General features: G+C 52.6%; 1 protein-coding gene across 3 annotated transcripts in view; it reads left to right on the top strand.

The window, feature by feature from the left end:
• The window catches only part of ECHDC1 (ethylmalonyl-CoA decarboxylase 1), a 52,091-nt gene that overhangs the window by 10,658 nt on the left and 19,807 nt on the right, over positions 1 to 21,626 (top strand). The window contains exon 1 of one of the 3 annotated variants that reach the window (XM_075597268.1): positions 17,833 to 17,917. The exons of 1 other annotated variant lie outside the window; for it this stretch is intronic. The gene's annotated coding sequence lies outside the window, so the exon portion shown is untranslated. Of the gene's footprint in view, positions 1 to 17,832; positions 17,918 to 21,626 lie in introns of those variants that run through there. One more of the 3 variants, XM_075597267.1, reaches the window with a different exon arrangement.

Raw genomic sequence — 21,626 nt, 5'->3', positions numbered from 1 at the left:
GTCTGTGCTGTGTGTGTGTGTGTGTGCTAGGACCTGTCTGTGCTGTGTGTGTGTGTGCTAGGAACTGTATGTGCTGTGTGTGTGTGTGCTAGGACCTGTCTGTGCTGTGTGTGTGTGCGCTAGGAACGGTCTGTGCTGTGTGTGCTAGGAACTGTGTGTGTGTTAGGACCTGTCTGTGCTGTGTGTGTGTGTGTGCGCTAAGACCTGTCTGTGCTGTGTGTGTGTGTGCGTGTGCTAGGACCTGTCTGTGCTGTGTGTGTGTGCTAGGACCTGTGTGTGTGTGTGTGTGTGTGTGTGTGCTAAGACCTGTCTGTGCTGTGTGTTAGGACCTGTCTGTGCTAGGAACTGTGTGTGTGTGTGTTAGGACCTGTCTGTGCTGTGTGTGTGCGAGGAACTGTCTGTGCTGTGTGTGACAGGACCTGTCTGTGCTAGGACGTGTGTGTGTGTGTGTGTGTGTGTGTGTGACAGGACCTGTCTGTGCTGTGTGTGTGTGTGTGCGATAGGACCTGTCTGTGCTGTGTGTGTGCTAGGACCTGTGTGTGCTAGGAACTGTCTGTGCTGTGTGTGTGTGTGTGTGTGTGAGTGACAGACAGAACCTGTCTGTGGTGTGTGTGTGTGTGTGTGTGTCTGTGCTGTGTGTGTGTGTGTGTCTGTGCTGTGTGTGTGTGCTAGTAACTGTCTGTGCTGTGTGTGTGTGTGCTAGGAACTGTCTGTGCTGTGTGTGTGCTAGGAACTGTCTGTGCTGTGTGTGTGTGCTAGTAACTGTCTGTGCTGTGTGTGTGCTAGGAACTGTCTGTGTTGTGTGTGTGTGTGTGTGTGTGTGTGTGCGCTAGGAACTGTCTGTGCTGTGTGTGTGTGCTAGGAACTGTCTGTGCTGTGTGTGTGTGTGTGTGTGTGTGTGTGCTAGGACCTGTCTGTGCTGTGTGTGTGTGTGCTAGGACCTGTCTGTGCTGTGTGTGTGTGTGTGTGTGCTAGGAACTGTATGTGCTGTGTGTGTGTGTGCTAGGACCTGTCTGTGCTGTGTGTGTGTGTGTGCGCTAGGAACGGTCTGTGCTGTGTGTGCTAGGAACTGTGTGTGTGTTAGGACCTGTCTGTGCTGTGTGTGTGTGTGTGCGCTAAGACCTGTCTGTGCTGTGTGTGTGTGTGTGTGTGCGTGTGCTAGGACCTGTCTGTGCTGTGTGTGTGTGCTAGGACCTGTGTGTGTGTGTGTGTGTGTGTGTGTGTGCTAAGACCTGTCTGTGCTAGGAACTGTTTGTGTGTGTGTTAGGACCTGTCTGTGCTGTGTGTGTGCGAGGAACTGTCTGTGCTGTGTGTGTGTGTGTGCGCTAAGACCTGTCTGTGCTGTGTGTGTGTGTGTGTGTGCGTGTGCTAGGACCTGTCTGTGCTGTGTGTGTGTGCTAGGACCTGTGTGTGTGTGTGTGTGTGTGTGCTAAGACCTGTCTGTGCTAGGAACTGTTTGTGTGTGTGTTAGGACCTGTCTGTGCTGTGTGTGTGCGAGGAACTGTCTGTGCTGTGTGTGACAGGACCTGTCTGTGCTAGGACGTGTGTGTGTGTGTGTGTGTCTGTGTGTGTGTGTGTGTGTGTGACAGGACCTGTCTGTGCTGTGTGTGTGTGTGCGATAGGACCTGTCTGTGCTGTGTGTGTGCTAGGACCTGTGTGTGCTAGGAACTGTCTGTGCTGTATGTGTGTGTGTGTGTGTGAGTGACAGACAGAACCTGTCTGTGGTGTGTGTGTGTGTGTCAGAACCTGTCTGTGCTGTGTGTGTGTGTGTGTGACAGGACCTGTCTGTGCTGTGTCTGTGGTAGGACCTGTCTGTGCTAGGACCTGTCTGTGCTGTGTCTGTGCTAGGACCTGTCTGTGCTGTGTCTGTGCTAGGACCTGTCTGTGCTGTTTGTGTGTGTGTGTGTGTGTGTGTGTGTGTGTGCGCTAGGAACTGTCTGTGCTTTGTGTGTGTGTGCTAGGACCTGTCTGTGCTGTGTGTGTGTGTGCTAGGAACTGTCTGTGCTGTGTGTGTGCTAGTAACTGTCTGTGCTGTGTGTGTGTGCTAGTAACTGTCTGTGCTGTGTGTGTGTGTGCTAGGAACTGTCTGTGCTGTGTGTGTGCTAGTAACTGTCTGTGCTGTGTGTGTGTGCTAGTAACTGTCTGTGCTGTGTGTGTGTGCTAGTAACTGTCTGTGCTGTGTGTGTGTGTGTGCTAGGAACTGTCTGTGCTGTGTGTGTGCTAGGAACTGTCTGTGCTGTGTGTGTGTGCTAGTAACTGTCTGTGCTGTGTGTGTGCTAGGAACTGTCTGTGTTGTGTGTGTGTGTGTGTGTGCGCTAGGAACGGTCTGTGCTGTGTGTGCTAGGAACTGTGTGTGTGTTATGACCTGTCTGTGCTGTGTGTGTGTGTGTGCGCTAAGACCTGTCTGTGCTGTGTGTGTGTGTGCGTGTGCTAGGACCTGTCTGTGCTGTGTGTGTGTGTGTGTGCGCTAGGAACGGTCTGTGCTGTGTGTGCTAGGAACTGTGTGTGTGTTAGGACCTGTCTGTGCTGTGTGTGTGTGTGTGCGCTAAGACCTGTCTGTGCTGTGTGTGTGTGTGTGTGTGTGTGCGTGTGCTAGGACCTGTCTGTGCTGTGTGTGTGTGCTAGGACCTGTGTGTGTGTGTGTGTGTGTGTGTGTGTGTGCTAAGACCTGTCTGTGCTGTGTGTTAGGACCTGTCTGTGCTAGGAACTGTGTGTGTGTGTGTTAGGACCTGTCTGTGCTGTGTGAGTGTGCTAGGAACTGTCTGTGCTGTGTGTGTGTGTGTGCTAGGAACTGTCTGTGCTGTGTGTGTGTGCGTGCTAGGAACTGTCTGTGCTGTGTGTGTATGTGTGCTAGGAACTGTCTGTGCTGTGTGTGTATGTGTGCTAGGAAATGTATGTGTTGTCTGTGTGTGTGCTATGAACTGTCTGTGCTGTGTGTGTGTGCTAGGAACTGTCTGTGCTGTTTGTGTGTGCTAGGAACTGTCTGTGCTGTGTGTGTGTGTGTGTGTGTGTGTGTGTGTGTGTGTGTGTGTGTGTGTGTGTGCTAGGAACTGCCTGTGCTGTGTGTGTGTGCTAGGAACTGTCTGTGCTGTGTGTGTGTGTGTGTGTGTGCGCTAGGAACTGTCTGTGCTGTGCTGTGTGTGTGCTAGGACCTGTCTGTGCTGTGTGTGTGCTAGGAACTGTCTGTGCTTTGCGTGTGTGTGCTAGGACCTGTCTGTGCTGTGTGTGTGTGCTAGGAGCTGTGTGTGTGCTAGGACCTGTCTGTGCTGTGTATGTGTGCTAGGAACTGTCTGTGCTGTGTTTGTGTGTGCGCTAGGAACTGTCTGTGCTTTGTGTGTGTGTGCTAGGACCTGTCTGTGCTGTGTGTGTGTGTGCTAGTAACTGTCTGTGCTGTGTGTGTGTGTGCTAGGAACTGTCTGTGCTGTGTGTGTGCTAGTAACTGTCTGTGCTGTGTGTGTGTGCTAGTAACTGTCTGTGCTGTGTGTGTGTGCGCTAGGAACGGTCTGTGCTGTGTGTGCTAGGAACTGTGTGTGTGTTAGGACCTGTCTGTGCTGTGTGTGTGTGTGTGCGCTAAGACCTGTCTGTGCTGTGTGTGTGTGTGTGCGTGTGCTAGGACCTGTCTGTGCTGTGTGTGTGTGCTAGGACCTGTGTGTGTGTGTGTGTGTGTGTGTGTGTGTGTGCTAAGACCTGTCTGTGCTGTGTGTTAGGACCTGTCTGTGCTAGGAACTGTGTGTGTGTGTGTTAGGACCTGTCTGTGCTGTGTGTGTGCGAGGAACTGTCTGTGCTGTGTGTGACAGGACCTGTCTGTGCTAGGACGTGTGTGTGTGTGTGTGTGTGTGTGACAGGACCTGTCTGTGCTGTGTGTGTGTGTGTGCGATAGGACCTGTCTGTGCTGTGTGTGTGCTAGGAACTGTCTGTGCTGTGTGTGTGTGTGTGTGTGTGTGTGTGTGTGAGTGACAGACAGAACCTGTCTGTGGTGTGTGTGTGTGTGTGTGTGTGTGTGTCAGAACCTGTCTGTGCTGTGTGTGTGTGTGTGACAGGACCTGTCTGTGCTGTGTCTGTGGTAGGACCTGTCTGTGGTAGGACCTGTCTGTGCTGTGTCTGTGCTAGGACCTGTCTGTGCTGTGTCTGTGCTAGGACCTGTCTGTGCTGTTTGTGTGTGTGTGTGTGCGCTAGGAACTGTCTGTGCTTTGTGTGTGTGTGCTAGGACCTGTCTGTGCTGTGTGTGTGTGTGCTAGGAACTGTCTGTGCTGTGTGTGTGCTAGTAACTGTCTGTGCTGTGTGTGTGTGCTAGTAACTGTCTGTGCTGTGTGTGTGTGTGCTAGGAACTGTCTGTGCTTTGTGTGTGCTAGTAACTGTCTGTGCTGTGTGTGCTAGTAACTGTCTGTGCTGTGTGTGTGTGCTAGTAACTGTCTGTGCTGTGTGTGTGTGTGCTAGGAACTGTCTGTGCTGTGTGTGTGCTAGGAACTGTCTGTGCTGTGTGTGTGTGCTAGTAACTGTCTGTGCTGTGTGTGTGCTAGGAACTGTCTGTGTTATGTGTGTGTGTGTGCGCTAGGAACGGTCTGTGCTGTGTGTGCTAGGAACTGTGTGTGTGTTAGGACCTGTCTGTGCTGTGTGTGTGTGTGTGTGTGCGCTAAGACCTGTCTGTGCTGTGTGTGTGTGTGTGCGTGTGCTAGGACCTGTCTGTGCTGTGTGTGTGTGTGTGTGCGCGCTAGGAACGGTCTGTGCTGTGTGTGCTAGGAACTGTGTGTGTGTTAGGACCTGTCTGTGCTGTGTGTGTGTGTGTGCGCTAAGACCTGTCTGTGCTGTGTGTGTGTGTGTGTGCGTGTGCTAGGACCTGTCTGTGCTGTGTGTGTGTGCTAGGACCTGTGTGTGTGTGTGTGTGTGTGCTAAGACCTGTCTGTGCTGTGTGTTAGGACCTGTCTGTGCTAGGAACTGTGTGTGTGTGTGTTAGGACCTGTCTGTGCTGTGTGAGTGTGCTAGGAACTGTCTGTGCTGTGTGTGTGTGTGTGCTAGGAACTGTCTGTGCTGTGTGTGTGTGTGTGCTAGGAACTGTCTGTGCTGTGCGTGCTAGGAACTGTCTGTGCTGTGTGTGTATGTGTGCTAGGAACTGTCTGTGCTGTGTGTGTATGTGTGCTAGGAACTGTATGTGTTGTGTGTGTGTGTGCTAGGAACTGTCTGTGCTGTGTGTGTGTGCTAGGAACTGTCTGTGCTGTTTGTGTGTGCTAGGAACTGTCTGTGCTGTGTGTGTGTGTGTGTGTGTGTGTGTGTGTGTGTGTGTGTGTGTGTGTGTGTGTGTGCTAGGAACTGCCTGTGCTGTGTGTGTGTGCTAGGAACTGTCTGTGCTGTGTGTGTGTGTGTGTGTGTGTGTGTGCGCTAGGAACTGTCTGTGCTGTGCCGTGTGTGTGCTAGGACCTGTCTGTGCTGTGTGTGTGCTAGGAACTGTCTGTGCTTTGCGTGTGTGTGCTAGGACCTGTCTGTGCTGTGTGTGTGTGCTAGGACCTGTCTGTGCTGTGTATGTGTGCTAGGAACTGTCTGTGCTGTGTGTGTTTGTGTGTGCTAGGACCTGTCTGTGCTGTTTGTGTGTGTGTGTGTGCTAGGAACTGTCTGTGCTTTGTGTGTGTGTGCTAGGACCTGTCTGTGCTGTGTGTGTGTGTGCTAGGAACTGTCTGTGCTGTGTGTGTGCTAGTAACTGTCTGTGCTGTGTGTGTGTGCTAGTAACTGTCTGTGCTGTGTGTGTGTGTGCTAGGAACTGTCTGTGCTGTGTGTGTGCTAGTAACTGTCTGTGCTGTGTGTGTGTGCTAGTAACTGTCTGTGCTGTGTGTGTGTGTGCTAGGAACTGTCTGTGCTGTGTGTGTGCTAGGAACTGTCTGTGCTGTGTGTGTGTGCTAGTAACTGTCTGTGCTGTGTGTGTGCTAGGAACTGTCTGTGTTGTGTGTGTGTGTGTGTGTGTGCGCTAGGAACTGTCTGTGCTGTGTGTGTGTGTGTGTGTGCTAGGAACTGTCTGTGCTGTGTGTGTGTGTGTGTGTGCTAGGACCTGTCTGTGCTGTGTGTGTGTGTGTGCGTGTGCTAGGACCTGTCTGTGCTGTGTGTGTGTGTGTGCGCTAGGAACGGTCTGTGCTGTGTGTGCTAGGAACTGTGTGTGTGTTAGGACCTGTCTGTGCTGTGTGTGTGTGTGTGCGCTAAGACCTGTCTGTGCTGTGTGTGTGTGTGTGTGCGTGTGCTAGGACCTGTCTGTGCTGTGTGTGTGTGCTAGGACCTGTGTGTGTGTGTGTGTGTGTGCTAAGACCTGTCTGTGCTGTGTGTTAGGACCTGTCTGTGCTAGGAACTGTGTGTGTGTGTGTTAGGACCTGTCTGTGCTGTGTGAGTGTGCTAGGAACTGTCTGTGCTGTGTGTGTGTGTGTGCTAGGAACTGTCTGTGCTGTGTGTGTGTGTGTGCTAGGAACTGTCTGTGCTGTGCGTGCTAGGAACTGTCTGTGCTGTGTGTGTATGTGTGCTAGGAACTGTCTGTGCTGTGTGTGTATGTGTGCTAGGAAATGTATGTGTTGTCTGTGTGTGTGCTATGAACTGTCTGTGCTGTGTGTGTGTGCTAGGAACTGTCTGTGCTGTTTGTGTGTGCTAGGAACTGTCTGTGCTGTGTGTGTGTGTGTGTGTGTGTGTGTGTGTGTGTGTGTGTGTGCTAGGAACTGCCTGTGCTGTGTGTGTGTGCTAGGAACTGTCTGTGCTGTGTGTGTGTGTGTGTGTGTGTGTGCGCTAGGAACTGTCTGTGCTGTGCTGTGTGTGTGCTAGGACCTGTCTGTGCTGTGTGTGTGCTAGGAACTGTCTGTGCTTTGCGTGTGTGTGCTAGGACCTGTCTGTGCTGTGTGTGTGTGCTAGGAGCTGTGTGTGTGCTAGGACCTGTCTGTGCTGTGTATGTGTGCTAGGAACTGTCTGTGCTGTGTTTGTGTGTGCGCTAGGAACTGTCTGTGCTTTGTGTGTGTGTGCTAGGACCTGTCTGTGCTGTGTGTGTGTGTGCTAGTAACTGTCTGTGCTGTGTGTGTGTGTGCTAGGAACTGTCTGTGCTGTGTGTGTGCTAGTAACTGTCTGTGCTGTGTGTGTGTGCTAGTAACTGTCTGTGCTGTGTGTGTGTGCGCTAGGAACGGTCTGTGCTGTGTGTGCTAGGAACTGTGTGTGTGTTAGGACCTGTCTGTGCTGTGTGTGTGTGTGTGCGCTAAGACCTGTCTGTGCTGTGTGTGTGTGTGTGCGTGTGCTAGGACCTGTCTGTGCTGTGTGTGTGTGCTAGGACCTGTGTGTGTGTGTGTGTGTGTGTGTGTGTGTGCTAAGACCTGTCTGTGCTGTGTGTTAGGACCTGTCTGTGCTAGGAACTGTGTGTGTGTGTGTTAGGACCTGTCTGTGCTGTGTGTGTGCGAGGAACTGTCTGTGCTGTGTGTGACAGGACCTGTCTGTGCTAGGACGTGTGTGTGTGTGTGTGTGTGTGACAGGACCTGTCTGTGCTGTGTGTGTGTGTGTGTGTGCGATAGGACCTGTCTGTGCTGTGTGTGTGCTAGGAACTGTCTGTGCTGTGTGTGTGTGTGTGTGTGTGTGTGTGAGTGACAGACAGAACCTGTCTGTGGTGTGTGTGTGTGTGTGTGTGTGTGTGTCAGAACCTGTCTGTGCTGTGTGTGTGTGTGTGTGACAGGACCTGTCTGTGCTGTGTCTGTGGTAGGACCTGTCTGTGCTAGGACCTGTCTGTGCTGTGTCTGTGCTAGGACCTGTCTGTGCTGTGTCTGTGCTAGGACCTGTCTGTGCTGTTTGTGTGTGTGTGTGTGTGTGTGTGTGCGCGCTAGGAACTGTCTGTGCTTTGTGTGTGTGTGCTAGGACCTGTCTGTGCTGTGTGTGTGTGTGCTAGGAACTGTCTGTGCTGTGTGTGTGCTAGTAACTGTCTGTGCTGTGTGTGTGTGCTAGTAACTGTCTGTGCTGTGTGTGTGTGTGCTAGGAACTGTCTGTGCTGTGTGTGTGCTAGTAACTGTCTGTGCTGTGTGTGCTAGTAACTGTCTGTGCTGTGTGTGTGTGCTAGTAACTGTCTGTGCTGTGTGTGTGTGCTAGGAACTGTCTGTGCTGTGTGTGTGCTAGGAACTGTCTGTGCTGTGTGTGTGTGCTAGTAACTGTCTGTGCTGTGTGTGTGCTAGGAACTGTCTGTGTTGTGTGTGTGTGTGTGTGCGCTAGGAACGGTCTGTGCTGTGTGTGCTAGGAACTGTGTGTGTGTTAGGACCTGTCTGTGCTGTGTGTGTGTGTGTGTGTGCGCTAAGACCTGTCTGTGCTGTGTGTGTGTGTGTGCGTGTGCTAGGACCTGTCTGTGCTGTGTGTGTGTGTGTGTGCGCTAGGAACGGTCTGTGCTGTGTGTGCTAGGAACTGTGTGTGTGTTAGGACCTGTCTGTGCTGTGTGTGTGTGTGTGCGCTAAGACCTGTCTGTGCTGTGTGTGTGTGTGTGTGCGTGTGCTAGGACCTGTCTGTGCTGTGTGTGTGTGCTAGGACCTGTGTGTGTGTGTGTGTGTGTGTGTGTGTGTGCTAAGACCTGTCTGTGCTGTGTGTTAGGACCTGTCTGTGCTAGGAACTGTGTGTGTGTGTGTTAGGACCTGTCTGTGCTGTGTGAGTGTGCTAGGAACTGTCTGTGCTGTGTGTGTGTGTGTGCTAGGAACTGTCTGTGCTGTGTGTGTGTGTGTGCTAGGAACTGTCTGTGCTGTGCGTGCTAGGAACTGTCTGTGCTGTGTGTGTATGTGTGCTAGGAACTGTCTGTGCTGTGTGTGTATGTGTGCTAGGAACTGTATGTGTTGTGTGTGTGTGTGCTAGGAACTGTCTGTGCTGTGTGTGTGTGCTAGGAACTGTCTGTGCTGTTTGTGTGTGCTAGGAACTGTCTGTGCTGTGTGTGTGTGTGTGTGTGTGTGTGTGTGTGTGTGTGTGTGCTAGGAACTGCCTGTGCTGTGTGTGTGTGCTAGGAACTGTCTGTGCTGTGTGTGTGTGTGTGTGTGTGTGTGTGTGTGCGCTAGGAACTGTCTGTGCTGTGTGTGTGCTAGGACCTGTCTGTGCTGTGTGTGTGCTAGGAACTGTCTGTGCTTTGCGTGTGTGTGCTAGGACCTGTCTGTGCTGTGTGTGTGTGCTAGGACCTGTCTGTGCTGTGTATGTGTGCTAGGAACTGTCTGTGCTGTGTGTGTTTGTGTGTGCTAGGACCTGTCTGTGCTGTTTGTGTGTGTGTGTGTGCGCTAGGAACTGTCTGTGCTTTGTGTGTGTGTGCTAGGACCTGTCTGTGCTGTGTGTGTGTGTGCTAGGAACTGTCTGTGCTGTGTGTGTGCTAGTAACTGTCTGTGCTGTGTGTGTGTGCTAGTAACTGTCTGTGCTGTGTGTGTGTGTGCTAGGAACTGTCTGTGCTGTGTGTGTGCTAGTAACTGTCTGTGCTGTGTGTGTGTGCTAGTAACTGTCTGTGCTGTGTGTGTGTGTGCTAGGAACTGTCTGTGCTGTGTGTGTGCTAGGAACTGTCTGTGCTGTGTGTGTGTGCTAGTAACTGTCTGTGCTGTGTGTGTGCTAGGAACTGTCTGTGTTGTGTGTGTGTGTGTGTGTGCGCTAGGAACTGTCTGTGCTGTGTGTGTGTGTGTGCTAGGAACTGTCTGTGCTGTGTGTGTGTGTGTGTGTGCTAGGACCTGTCTGTGCTGTGTGTGTGTGTGTGTGCTAGGACCTGTCTGTGCTGTGTGTGTGTGTGCTAGGAACTGTATGTGCTGTGTGTGTGTGTGCTAGGACCTGTCTGTGCTGTGTGTGTGTGCGCTAGGAACGGTCTGTGCTGTGTGTGCTAGGAACTGTGTGTGTGTTAGGACCTGTCTGTGCTGTGTGTGTGTGTGTGCGCTAAGACCTGTCTGTGCTGTGTGTGTGTGTGCGTGTGCTAGGACCTGTCTGTGCTGTGTGTGTGTGCTAGGACCTGTGTGTGTGTGTGTGTGTGTGTGCTAAGACCTGTCTGTGCTGTGTGTTAGGACCTGTCTGTGCTAGGAACTGTGTGTGTGTGTGTTAGGACCTGTCTGTGCTGTGTGTGTGCGAGGAACTGTCTGTGCTGTGTGTGACAGGACCTGTCTGTGCTAGGACGTGTGTGTGTGTGTGTGTGTGTGTGTGTGTGTGACAGGACCTGTCTGTGCTGTGTGTGTGTGTGTGCGATAGGACCTGTCTGTGCTGTGTGTGTGCTAGGACCTGTGTGTGCTAGGAACTGTCTGTGCTGTGTGTGTGTGTGTGTGTGTGAGTGACAGACAGAACCTGTCTGTGGTGTGTGTGTGTGTGTGTGTGTCTGTGCTGTGTGTGTGTGTGTGTCTGTGCTGTGTGTGTGTGCTAGTAACTGTCTGTGCTGTGTGTGTGTGTGCTAGGAACTGTCTGTGCTGTGTGTGTGCTAGGAACTGTCTGTGCTGTGTGTGTGTGCTAGTAACTGTCTGTGCTGTGTGTGTGCTAGGAACTGTCTGTGTTGTGTGTGTGTGTGTGTGTGTGTGTGTGCGCTAGGAACTGTCTGTGCTGTGTGTGTGTGCTAGGAACTGTCTGTGCTGTGTGTGTGTGTGTGTGTGTGTGTGTGCTAGGACCTGTCTGTGCTGTGTGTGTGTGTGCTAGGACCTGTCTGTGCTGTGTGTGTGTGTGTGTGTGCTAGGAACTGTATGTGCTGTGTGTGTGTGTGCTAGGACCTGTCTGTGCTGTGTGTGTGTGTGTGCGCTAGGAACGGTCTGTGCTGTGTGTGCTAGGAACTGTGTGTGTGTTAGGACCTGTCTGTGCTGTGTGTGTGTGTGTGCGCTAAGACCTGTCTGTGCTGTGTGTGTGTGTGTGTGTGCGTGTGCTAGGACCTGTCTGTGCTGTGTGTGTGTGCTAGGACCTGTGTGTGTGTGTGTGTGTGTGTGCTAAGACCTGTCTGTGCTAGGAACTGTTTGTGTGTGTGTTAGGACCTGTCTGTGCTGTGTGTGTGCGAGGAACTGTCTGTGCTGTGTGTGTGTGTGTGCGCTAAGACCTGTCTGTGCTGTGTGTGTGTGTGTGTGTGCGTGTGCTAGGACCTGTCTGTGCTGTGTGTGTGTGCTAGGACCTGTGTGTGTGTGTGTGTGTGTGTGCTAAGACCTGTCTGTGCTAGGAACTGTTTGTGTGTGTGTTAGGACCTGTCTGTGCTGTGTGTGTGCGAGGAACTGTCTGTGCTGTGTGTGACAGGACCTGTCTGTGCTAGGACGTGTGTGTGTGTGTGTGTGTCTGTGTGTGTGTGTGTGTGTGTGACAGGACCTGTCTGTGCTGTGTGTGTGTGTGTGCGATAGGACCTGTCTGTGCTGTGTGTGTGCTAGGACCTGTGTGTGCTAGGAACTGTCTGTGCTGTATGTGTGTGTGTGTGTGTGAGTGACAGACAGAACCTGTCTGTGGTGTGTGTGTGTGTGTCAGAACCTGTCTGTGCTGTGTGTGTGTGTGTGTGACAGGACCTGTCTGTGCTGTGTCTGTGGTAGGACCTGTCTGTGCTAGGACCTGTCTGTGCTGTGTCTGTGCTAGGACCTGTCTGTGCTGTGTCTGTGCTAGGACCTGTCTGTGCTGTTTGTGTGTGTGTGTGTGTGTGTGTGTGTGTGTGCGCTAGGAACTGTCTGTGCTTTGTGTGTGTGTGCTAGGACCTGTCTGTGCTGTGTGTGTGTGTGCTAGGAACTGTCTGTGCTGTGTGTGTGCTAGTAACTGTCTGTGCTGTGTGTGTGTGCTAGTAACTGTCTGTGCTGTGTGTGTGTGTGCTAGGAACTGTCTGTGCTGTGTGTGTGCTAGTAACTGTCTGTGCTGTGTGTGTGTGCTAGTAACTGTCTGTGCTGTGTGTGTGTGCTAGTAACTGTCTGTGCTGTGTGTGTGTGTGCTAGGAACTGTCTGTGCTGTGTGTGTGCTAGGAACTGTCTGTGCTGTGTGTGTGTGCTAGTAACTGTCTGTGCTGTGTGTGTGCTAGGAACTGTCTGTGTTGTGTGTGTGTGTGTGTGTGCGCTAGGAACGGTCTGTGCTGTGTGTGCTAGGAACTGTGTGTGTGTTATGACCTGTCTGTGCTGTGTGTGTGTGTGTGCGCTAAGACCTGTCTGTGCTGTGTGTGTGTGTGCGTGTGCTAGGACCTGTCTGTGCTGTGTGTGTGTGTGTGTGCGCTAGGAACGGTCTGTGCTGTGTGTGCTAGGAACTGTGTGTGTGTTAGGACCTGTCTGTGCTGTGTGTGTGTGTGTGCGCTAAGACCTGTCTGTGCTGTGTGTGTGTGTGTGTGTGTGCGTGTGCTAGGACCTGTCTGTGCTGTGTGTGTGTGCTAGGACCTGTGTGTGTGTGTGTGTGTGTGTGTGTGTGTGCTAAGACCTGTCTGTGCTGTGTGTTAGGACCTGTCTGTGCTAGGAACTGTGTGTGTGTGTGTTAGGACCTGTCTGTGCTGTGTGAGTGTGCTAGGAACTGTCTGTGCTGTGTGTGTGTGTGTGCTAGGAACTGTCTGTGCTGTGTGTGTGTGCGTGCTAGGAACTGTCTGTGCTGTGTGTGTATGTGTGCTAGGAACTGTCTGTGCTGTGTGTGTATGTGTGCTAGGAAATGTATGTGTTGTCTGTGTGTGTGCTATGAACTGTCTGTGCTGTGTGTGTGTGCTAGGAACTGTCTGTGCTGTTTGTGTGTGCTAGGAACTGTCTGTGCTGTGTGTGTGTGTGTGTGTGTGTGTGTGTGTGTGTGTGTGTGTGTGTGTGTGTGTGCTAGGAACTGCCTGTGCTGTGTGTGTGTGCAAGGAACTGTCTGTGCTGTGTGTGTGTGTGTGTGTGTGCGCTAGGAACTGTCTGTGCTGTGCTGTGTGTGTGCTAGGACCTGTCTGTGCTGTGTGTGTGCTAGGAACTGTCTGTGCTTTGCGTGTGTGTGCTAGGACCTGTCTGTGCTGTGTGTGTGTGCTAGGAGCTGTGTGTGTGCTAGGACCTGTCTGTGCTGTGTATGTGTGCTAGGAACTGTCTGTGCTGTGTTTGTGTGTGCGCTAGGAACTGTCTGTGCTTTGTGTGTGTGTGCTAGGACCTGTCTGTGCTGTGTGTGTGTGTGCTAGTAACTGTCTGTGCTGTGTGTGTGTGTGCTAGGAACTGTCTGTGCTGTGTGTGTGCTAGTAACTGTCTGTGCTGTGTGTGTGTGCTAGTAACTGTCTGTGCTGTGTGTGTGTGCGCTAGGAACGGTCTGTGCTGTGTGTGCTAGGAACTGTGTGTGTGTTAGGACCTGTCTGTGCTGTGTGTGTGTGTGTGCGCTAAGACCTGTCTGTGCTGTGTGTGTGTGTGTGCGTGTGCTAGGACCTGTCTGTGCTGTGTGTGTGTGCTAGGACCTGTGTGTGTGTGTGTGTGTGTGTGTGTGTGTGTGTGTGCTAAGACCTGTCTGTGCTGTGTGTTAGGACCTGTCTGTGCTAGGAACTGTGTGTGTGTGTGTTAGGACCTGTCTGTGCTGTGTGTGTGCGAGGAACTGTCTGTGCTGTGTGTGACAGGACCTGTCTGTGCTAGGACGTGTGTGTGTGTGTGTGTGTGTGTGACAGGACCTGTCTGTGCTGTGTGTGTGTGTGTGCGATAGGACCTGTCTGTGCTGTGTGTGTGCTAGGAACTGTCTGTGCTGTGTGTGTGTGTGTGTGTGTGTGTGTGTGTGAGTGACAGACAGAACCTGTCTGTGGTGTGTGTGTGTGTGTGTGTGTGTCAGAACCTGTCTGTGCTGTGTGTGTGTGTGTGACAGGACCTGTCTGTGCTGTGTCTGTGGTAGGACCTGTCTGTGGTAGGACCTGTCTGTGCTGTGTCTGTGCTAGGACCTGTCTGTGCTGTGTCTGTGCTAGGACCTGTCTGTGCTGTTTGTGTGTGTGTGTGTGCGCTAGGAACTGTCTGTGCTTTGTGTGTGTGTGCTAGGACCTGTCTGTGCTGTGTGTGTGTGTGCTAGGAACTGTCTGTGCTGTGTGTGTGCTAGTAACTGTCTGTGCTGTGTGTGTGTGCTAGTAACTGTCTGTGCTGTGTGTGTGTGTGCTAGGAACTGTCTGTGCTTTGTGTGTGCTAGTAACTGTCTGTGCTGTGTGTGCTAGTAACTGTCTGTGCTGTGTGTGTGTGCTAGTAACTGTCTGTGCTGTGTGTGTGTGTGCTAGGAACTGTCTGTGCTGTGTGTGTGCTAGGAACTGTCTGTGCTGTGTGTGTGTGCTAGTAACTGTCTGTGCTGTGTGTGTGCTAGGAACTGTCTGTGTTATGTGTGTGTGTGTGCGCTAGGAACGGTCTGTGCTGTGTGTGCTAGGAACTGTGTGTGTGTTAGGACCTGTCTGTGCTGTGTGTGTGTGTGTGTGTGCGCTAAGACCTGTCTGTGCTGTGTGTGTGTGTGTGCGTGTGCTAGGACCTGTCTGTGCTGTGTGTGTGTGTGTGTGCGCGCTAGGAACGGTCTGTGCTGTGTGTGCTAGGAACTGTGTGTGTGTTAGGACCTGTCTGTGCTGTGTGTGTGTGTGTGCGCTAAGACCTGTCTGTGCTGTGTGTGTGTGTGTGTGCGTGTGCTAGGACCTGTCTGTGCTGTGTGTGTGTGCTAGGACCTGTGTGTGTGTGTGTGTGTGTGCTAAGACCTGTCTGTGCTGTGTGTTAGGACCTGTCTGTGCTAGGAACTGTGTGTGTGTGTGTTAGGACCTGTCTGTGCTGTGTGAGTGTGCTAGGAACTGTCTGTGCTGTGTGTGTGTGTGTGCTAGGAACTGTCTGTGCTGTGTGTGTGTGTGTGCTAGGAACTGTCTGTGCTGTGCGTGCTAGGAACTGTCTGTGCTGTGTGTGTATGTGTGCTAGGAACTGTCTGTGCTGTGTGTGTATGTGTGCTAGGAACTGTATGTGTTGTGTGTGTGTGTGCTAGGAACTGTCTGTGCTGTGTGTGTGTGCTAGGAACTGTCTGTGCTGTTTGTGTGTGCTAGGAACTGTCTGTGCTGTGTGTGTGTGTGTGTGTGTGTGTGTGTGTGTGTGTGTGTGTGTGTGTGTGTGTGTGCTAGGAACTGCCTGTGCTGTGTGTGTGTGCTAGGAACTGTCTGTGCTGTGTGTGTGTGTGTGTGTGTGTGTGTGCGCTAGGAACTGTCTGTGCTGTGCCGTGTGTGTGCTAGGACCTGTCTGTGCTGTGTGTGTGCTAGGAACTGTCTGTGCTTTGCGTGTGTGTGCTAGGACCTGTCTGTGCTGTGTGTGTGTGCTAGGACCTGTCTGTGCTGTGTATGTGTGCTAGGAACTGTCTGTGCTGTGTGTGTTTGTGTGTGCTAGGACCTGTCTGTGCTGTTTGTGTGTGTGTGTGTGCGCTAGGAACTGTCTGTGCTTTGTGTGTGTGTGCTAGGACCTGTCTGTGCTGTGTGTGTGTGTGCTAGGAACTGTCTGTGCTGTGTGTGTGCTAGTAACTGTCTGTGCTGTGTGTGTGTGCTAGTAACTGTCTGTGCTGTGTGTGTGTGTGCTAGGAACTGTCTGTGCTGTGTGTGTGCTAGTAACTGTCTGTGCTGTGTGTGTGTGCTAGTAACTGTCTGTGCTGTGTGTGTGTGTGCTAGGAACTGTCTGTGCTGTGTGTGTGCTAGGAACTGTCTGTGCTGTGTGTGTGTGCTAGTAACTGTCTGTGCTGTGTGTGTGCTAGGAACTGTCTGTGTTGTGTGTGTGTGTGTGTGTGTGCGCTAGGAACTGTCTGTGCTGTGTGTGTGTGTGTGTGTGCTAGGAACTGTCTGTGCTGTGTGTGTGTGTGTGTGTGCTAGGACCTGTCTGTGCTGTGTGTGTGTGTGTGTGTGTGCTAGGACGTGTCTGTGCTGTGTGTGTGTGTGCTAGGAACTGTATGTGCTGTGTGTGTGTGTGCTAGGACCTGTCTGTGCTGTGTGTGTGTGCGCTAGGAACGGTCTGTGCTGTGTGTGCTAGGAACTGTGTGTGTGTTAGGACCTGTCTGTGCTGTGTGTGTGTGTGTGCGCTAAGACCTGTCTGTGCTGTGTGTGTGTGTGCGTGTGCTAGGACCTGTCTGTGCTGTGTGTGTGTGCTAGGACCTGTGTGTGTGTGTGTGTGTGTGTGTGTGCTAAGACCTGTCTGTGCTGTGTGTTAGGACCTGTCTGTGCTAGGAACTGTGTGTGTGTGTGTTAGGACCTGTCTGTGCTGTGTGTGTGCGAGGAACTGTCTGTGCTGTGTGTGACAGGACCTGTCTGTGCTAGGACGTGTGTGTGTGTGTGTGTGTGTGTGTGTGTGACAGGACCTGTCTGTGCTGTGTGTGTGTGTGTGCGATAGGACCTGTCTGTGCTGTGTGTGTGCTAGGACCTGTGTGTGCTAGGAACTGTCTGTGCTGTGTGTGTGTGTGTGTGTGTGAGTGACAGACAGAACCTGTCTGTGGTGTGTGTGTGTGTGTGTGTGTGTCTGTGCTGTGTGTGTGTGTCTGTGCTGTGTGTGTGTGCTAGTAACTGTCTGTGCTGTGTGTGTGTGTGCTAGGAACTGTCTGTGCTGTGTGTGTGCTAGGAACTGTCTGTGCTGTGTGTGTGTGCTAGTAACTGTCTGTGCTGTGTGTGTGCTAGGAACTGTCTGTGTTGTGTGTGTGTGTGTGTGTGTGTGTGCGCTAGGAACTGTCTGTGCTGTGTGTGTGTGCTAGGAACTGTCTGTGCTGTGTGTGTGTGTGTGTGTGTGTGTGCTAGGACCTGTCTGTGCTGTGTGTGTGTGTGCTAGGACCTGTCTGTGCTATGTGTGTGTGTGTGTGTGCTAGGAACTGTATGTGCTGTGTGTGTGTGTGCTAGGACCTGTCTGTGCTGTGTGTGTGTGTGTGCGCTAGGAACGGTCTGTGCTGTGTGTGCTAGGAACTGTGTGTGTGTTAGGACCTGTCTGTGCTGTGTGTGTGTGTGTGCGCTAAGACCTGTCTGTGCTGTGTGTGTGTGTGTGTGTGCGTGTGCTAGGACCTGTCTGTGCTGTGTGTGTGTGCTAGGACCTGTGTGTGTGTGTGTGTGTGTGTGTGCTAAGACCTGTCTGTGCTAGGAACTGTTTGTGTGTGTGTTAGGACCTGTCTGTGCTGTGTGTGTGCGAGGAACTGTCTGTGCTGTGTGTGACAGGACCTGTCTGTGCTAGGACGTGTGTGTGTGTGTGTGTGTCTGTGTGTGTGTGTGTGACAGGACCTGTCTGTGCTGTATGTGTGTGTGTGCGATAGGACCTGTCTGTGCTGTGTGTGTGCTAGGACCTGTGTGTGCTAGGAACTGTCTGTGCTGTGCTGTGCTGTGCTGTGTGTGTGTGTGTGTGTGTGTGAGTGACAGACAGAACCCTGTCTGTGCTAGGACCTGTCTGTGCTGTGTCTGTGCTAGGACCTGTCTGTGTGTGTGCTAGGACCTGTCTGTGCTGTGTGTGTGCTAGGAACTGTCTGTGCTGTGTGTGTGCTAGGACCTGTCTGTGCTGTGTGTGTGCTAGGAACTGTCTGTGCTGTGTCTGTGCTAGGACCTGTCTGTGCTGTGTGTGTGTGCTAGGAACTGTCTGTGCTGTGTGTGTGACAGGACCTGTCTGTGCTGTGTCTGTGCTAGGACCTGTCTGTGCTGTGTGTGTGTGTGCTAGGAACTGTCTGTGCTGTGTGTGTGTGCTAGGACCTGTCTGTGCTGTGTGTGTGTGCTAGGAACTGTCTGTGCTGTGTGTGTGACAGGACCTGTCTGTGCTGTGTGTGTGTGCTAGGACCTGTCTGTGCTGTGTGTGTGTGCTAGGAACTGTCTGTGCTGTGTGTGTGTGCTAGGACCTGTCTGTGCTGTGTGTGTGTGCTAGGACCTGTCTGTGCTGTGTGTGTGTGCTAGGAACTGTCTGTGCTGTGTGTGTGACAGGACCTGTCTGTGCTGTGTCTGTGCTAGGAACTGTCTGTGCTGTGTCTGTGCTAGGAACTGTCTGTGCTGTGTCTGTGCTAGGAACTGTCTGTGCTGTATGCAGTTGCCGCCCGGAAGTGTGTTTTTGCAGCACGAGCTGCAGAGGTGAGTGTGAATGAATGCTGTGATGTATTGTGCACGGAGAGAAGAAGTGATCCCAGCGTCCTGTACTCACTGCAGATATTAGACACACTGACACTGACGATCTGTATCTATCAGATGTACACAACAACACCTCCTACAGATTAATAACTAACCCGTCAGCATGACCCCTATTACACACTTCCCTGCAGGGCTGAAACCCATTACATTATTATGGGACATTATAATAAGGCGATTAATGCCGAGTTGTGTGGGGAGGTTTCATGATGATCGTAAAAAATAAGTTAACAGACCCTCAACACAACATGGCATTTGCTGTATTACACAGACACACTTCTCAACAGTTGGGACAACTCCCATGTTACACACAGTACAGCAACATATCAGTTTTACTGACAGATGTGAGCTCTACAGATTAAAACCAATTAGAATAACTCTTATGGTGTTCATCCCACTTTCCCTATGCCAAAATGTGACTCCTAATACTCATATATGCCACTGCATGATTTATATTACATCACTTTGTTTGGTGTGTATTTGTATATATAGATATATCTATATTGCATTTAATTTCCCAGAATCCCTTGGTGCAGTCGAAACACTGTATGCTGGGTGATAATGGTGAAAGCCAGGGTTGCATACCTGCCTAAGGCTAAGGCCCCGGTAACTCCGCTGCAACGCGCACCCGCGAGATTGGCAGCGCGTGCAGACGATTCCCTGGTCTGCAGCTCACTGCAGGAAGAGAGACCGGGTTCGGGGGTGGGGGGGGACGTGACGGGGGCGTGGCCTTGACGTCACCAGGCAGGTTCACCCTCATTGGCTGAACTGCCGGGGGCGTGGCTTATCACTCCGTCGCGAGTCCTGCTCTCAATTCTATTGAGAGCAGGAGAAACTCTCGCCACAGCACTGCGGCCCCCCCTCGCAGCGGGCCCGGCGCCATTGAGGGGAGGGCTCTCGTCTGGCGGGCGCTGCAGTAGGCAGCGGGGGCAAGGCCTAAGGCTGAGTCCCTGCTGGCGCTGAGCGCGCTCATGCTTGGAGAGCGCTCCAAGCATGAGCGCCGGGTGCCCTGTAATTTACGCGCGCACGTGGGGGGGGGGAAGCATTGAGCGTGCTGAAAAGTTAGATTTTTTTTGTTTATGTAGCCTGGAGCTCCCGTGGCTCCTGGAGACCCCCCCTCCCCTTGGTCAGCTCGGTCGCGGGTTCCGACAGACCCGACGGCTGCTTCCAAGGGTGGGGGCTGGAGCAGGGAGCAGCGCGGCTTTCCCCGCCTGCGGCCGGTTGCCGGGGACGCGATCGTGTCTCTAAGGTCCCGGCGGCCGGTGAAGCAGGGCGCCGCCATTGCGATGCGGGTTGCGCATGCGCAGGGACGCGATAGCGCGAAAGGCCCCCAGATAGCTCGCGCGAGAGCAGGGAAAGACCAGGGAAGGTCGAGGCAGCTAGAAGAAGCTTGCGCAAGAGCAGTGCAGGGTAGGAAAAGCCCGCGAAGCCCTAGCCTACCAGGGAAGGCTCTGAGCTGGGACTACATATCCCAAGAGCCTTTGCGCGCCCCACGTGACACCAGGGAGCCAATAGGGCTTAGGGAGCCCCTGCAGAAGAGATACATTTGGCGGGCTTACAGCACGTTAGCTAGCAGTCAGAGACCGGAGCAGCCCAGGGAAGGAGGTAGGGTACAGGAGTCAGGGACTCCCTGTACTAGGCCAGCACCCCCAGGGCCCAAGATAGCTCAGCTCCCCAGTGACGTGAGTGTTGCCAGGGACAGCCCTCAGGTTAGGGACCCTGCCACTTACATTAGTGGGAGCTGGGAAAGAAAGGGTAAAGAGAGTTGGAGTCAGGGAGCTGTGAGGGAAGGAAGGGTGCGGGGAGCGAGTGCAGCTCCTGCCCCATATAGGTACCCACACCCCAGGTAGGCCCCAACTCCCCACTAGCTTAGTGGGTAAGTGCTTAGGGAGGCCCAAGATAGGTACGCTGCCCTTAGTGTAGAGTGCTGCCTTGTCAGAGTCACGGCTGTTAGTGCTGTGAGGTCTGACAGGCAGGCACCTTGTTGCGCAACACGTTGGCTGGCAACATCCAGTGGGTCACAGCTTGTTGCTGCAGGCGCTGGGATTAATGAGGCTTAGGGGACTTGGTTAGTTAGGGGAGTGGGACAGGTCATTACCCCTGTAGGCCCCTAGGAGTTTCCCCAAAGCCACTACAGGTTGCTGTGCCATAGGGACGGCCTATAGTGTAGCGAATGCCACCTAGATAGTTAGGGACTGAGCGGATGCTGCGGTTCCAGTGACGGAGTTCGGACCCACGTTGGGGTCCACAGAGAATATTGCCAGGATAGGATCAGACGGAGTCATCGCACGTCTGACCCTTTGTGAAGCGTTGCTGATCCGAGCACCGGAGTGCTCGGCAGGTATCTACAGTTCTAAGTGCACCACCGGGCCCTTAGCTTAAATAGTGACTGCGCAGTCACCCATTGACTCTCTGCAAGAGTGCGGGACATTGGGTGGGGTTCTTTGGACACTGGGTGGGATCACCTAGTGTTGGGGAAGCGTCCTGCGAGACGTCACGGTTAGTGTCTCCTCGTGAGAGGGACACAGGTTATGATTGATGTGATGATATTCTCTATGCATGTAGTAAAGGTATTAGTTAATATAAATCACTGTGTATGTGTTTATTGATTGTCCTGCGAGGAACCACTCCCCCTTTGGTGGGAGCCATCGCAGGTGGAGGCGCTGCATCATTGTAAGTATTATCCCTAGTGTAATTGCCCCAGGTTCCCCGTGGTGGAAGCTCAGCCCTCCTGTGAGCCAACAGGTAAAGCACCACACCTATGGTAACACCGTATGTTCCTGCACCCCCACAGTATAATCTGCGATTGGGGGGGGGAATACCCGTTACATTTGGAGGCGCTGCTGAGATAGACCTGGGGTGCCCTGTTCAGATTTTTCCAAATTGTCCAATTCCAATTTTTGTTGTCCACCATGTTTGTGAAGTCCGGACGCGAGGTCCTTGCCTGGGCTTTGAGGCAAGATTTTAGCCCCCGTCGTGTGGTGGCCGTAGGAGGCCTTCCCGCACATCTATCAGATATAGAAGTCTGTAAGCATATGCGTAAAATCCCCGGGTGGCCATACGCATGTGACTTAGCTGCAGAACAAGATCCCACGTCCACCTGGAAAACCATACTTTTTGTGGCAATCCCCTTTAAGGATATATGCCTGGCAGAGGCCCCGTCCGTATTGTTTATGCCTGGGTGCCCCCCTGAGGGCTACCCTTTAGTATACGCTGACCCCGCGCCATGGCAGCTTTCTCCCAGTTGGCAACATGCACGTGGCGCCGCGCTCAAGTCACAGAATGACTTTGCAGAAAACAGTCCGGGAATGGCGGGAAAACCTAAGCCCCACCCCCGCCAAGTGAGTGACACAGTGCAGAGCCCGACTTGCCCGTTGATAGAAAGCGCCCCTCCTCTAGAATCCACAAGGGGGAGAGGACGCCTTGAACAGCTATCCGCCATAATTGTTCACCCTATGGGAAGTAACGGATGCAGTATACCACGCCCTCCGTGGTATGGCGAGTGGCGACTAAAAGGAATGAATACGATCGCTTTGGTGTGTCCTTGCTTCCAAGATGAATTGGGTATGCCTGCGGGCGCTGAATTGCATCCCCTTGCTTTACCAACCGGGGTTGTATCAATAGAAGTGGAAGGGAAGACTTGTCTTAAATGCCC

This window comes from Ascaphus truei, chromosome 4 (genome assembly GCF_040206685.1).
Source record: "Ascaphus truei isolate aAscTru1 chromosome 4, aAscTru1.hap1, whole genome shotgun sequence".
NCBI lineage: Eukaryota > Metazoa > Chordata > Amphibia > Anura > Ascaphidae > Ascaphus > Ascaphus truei.
Note: the sequence above shows the minus strand (reverse complement) of the source record. Positions and strands in the feature narration are given on the sequence as shown.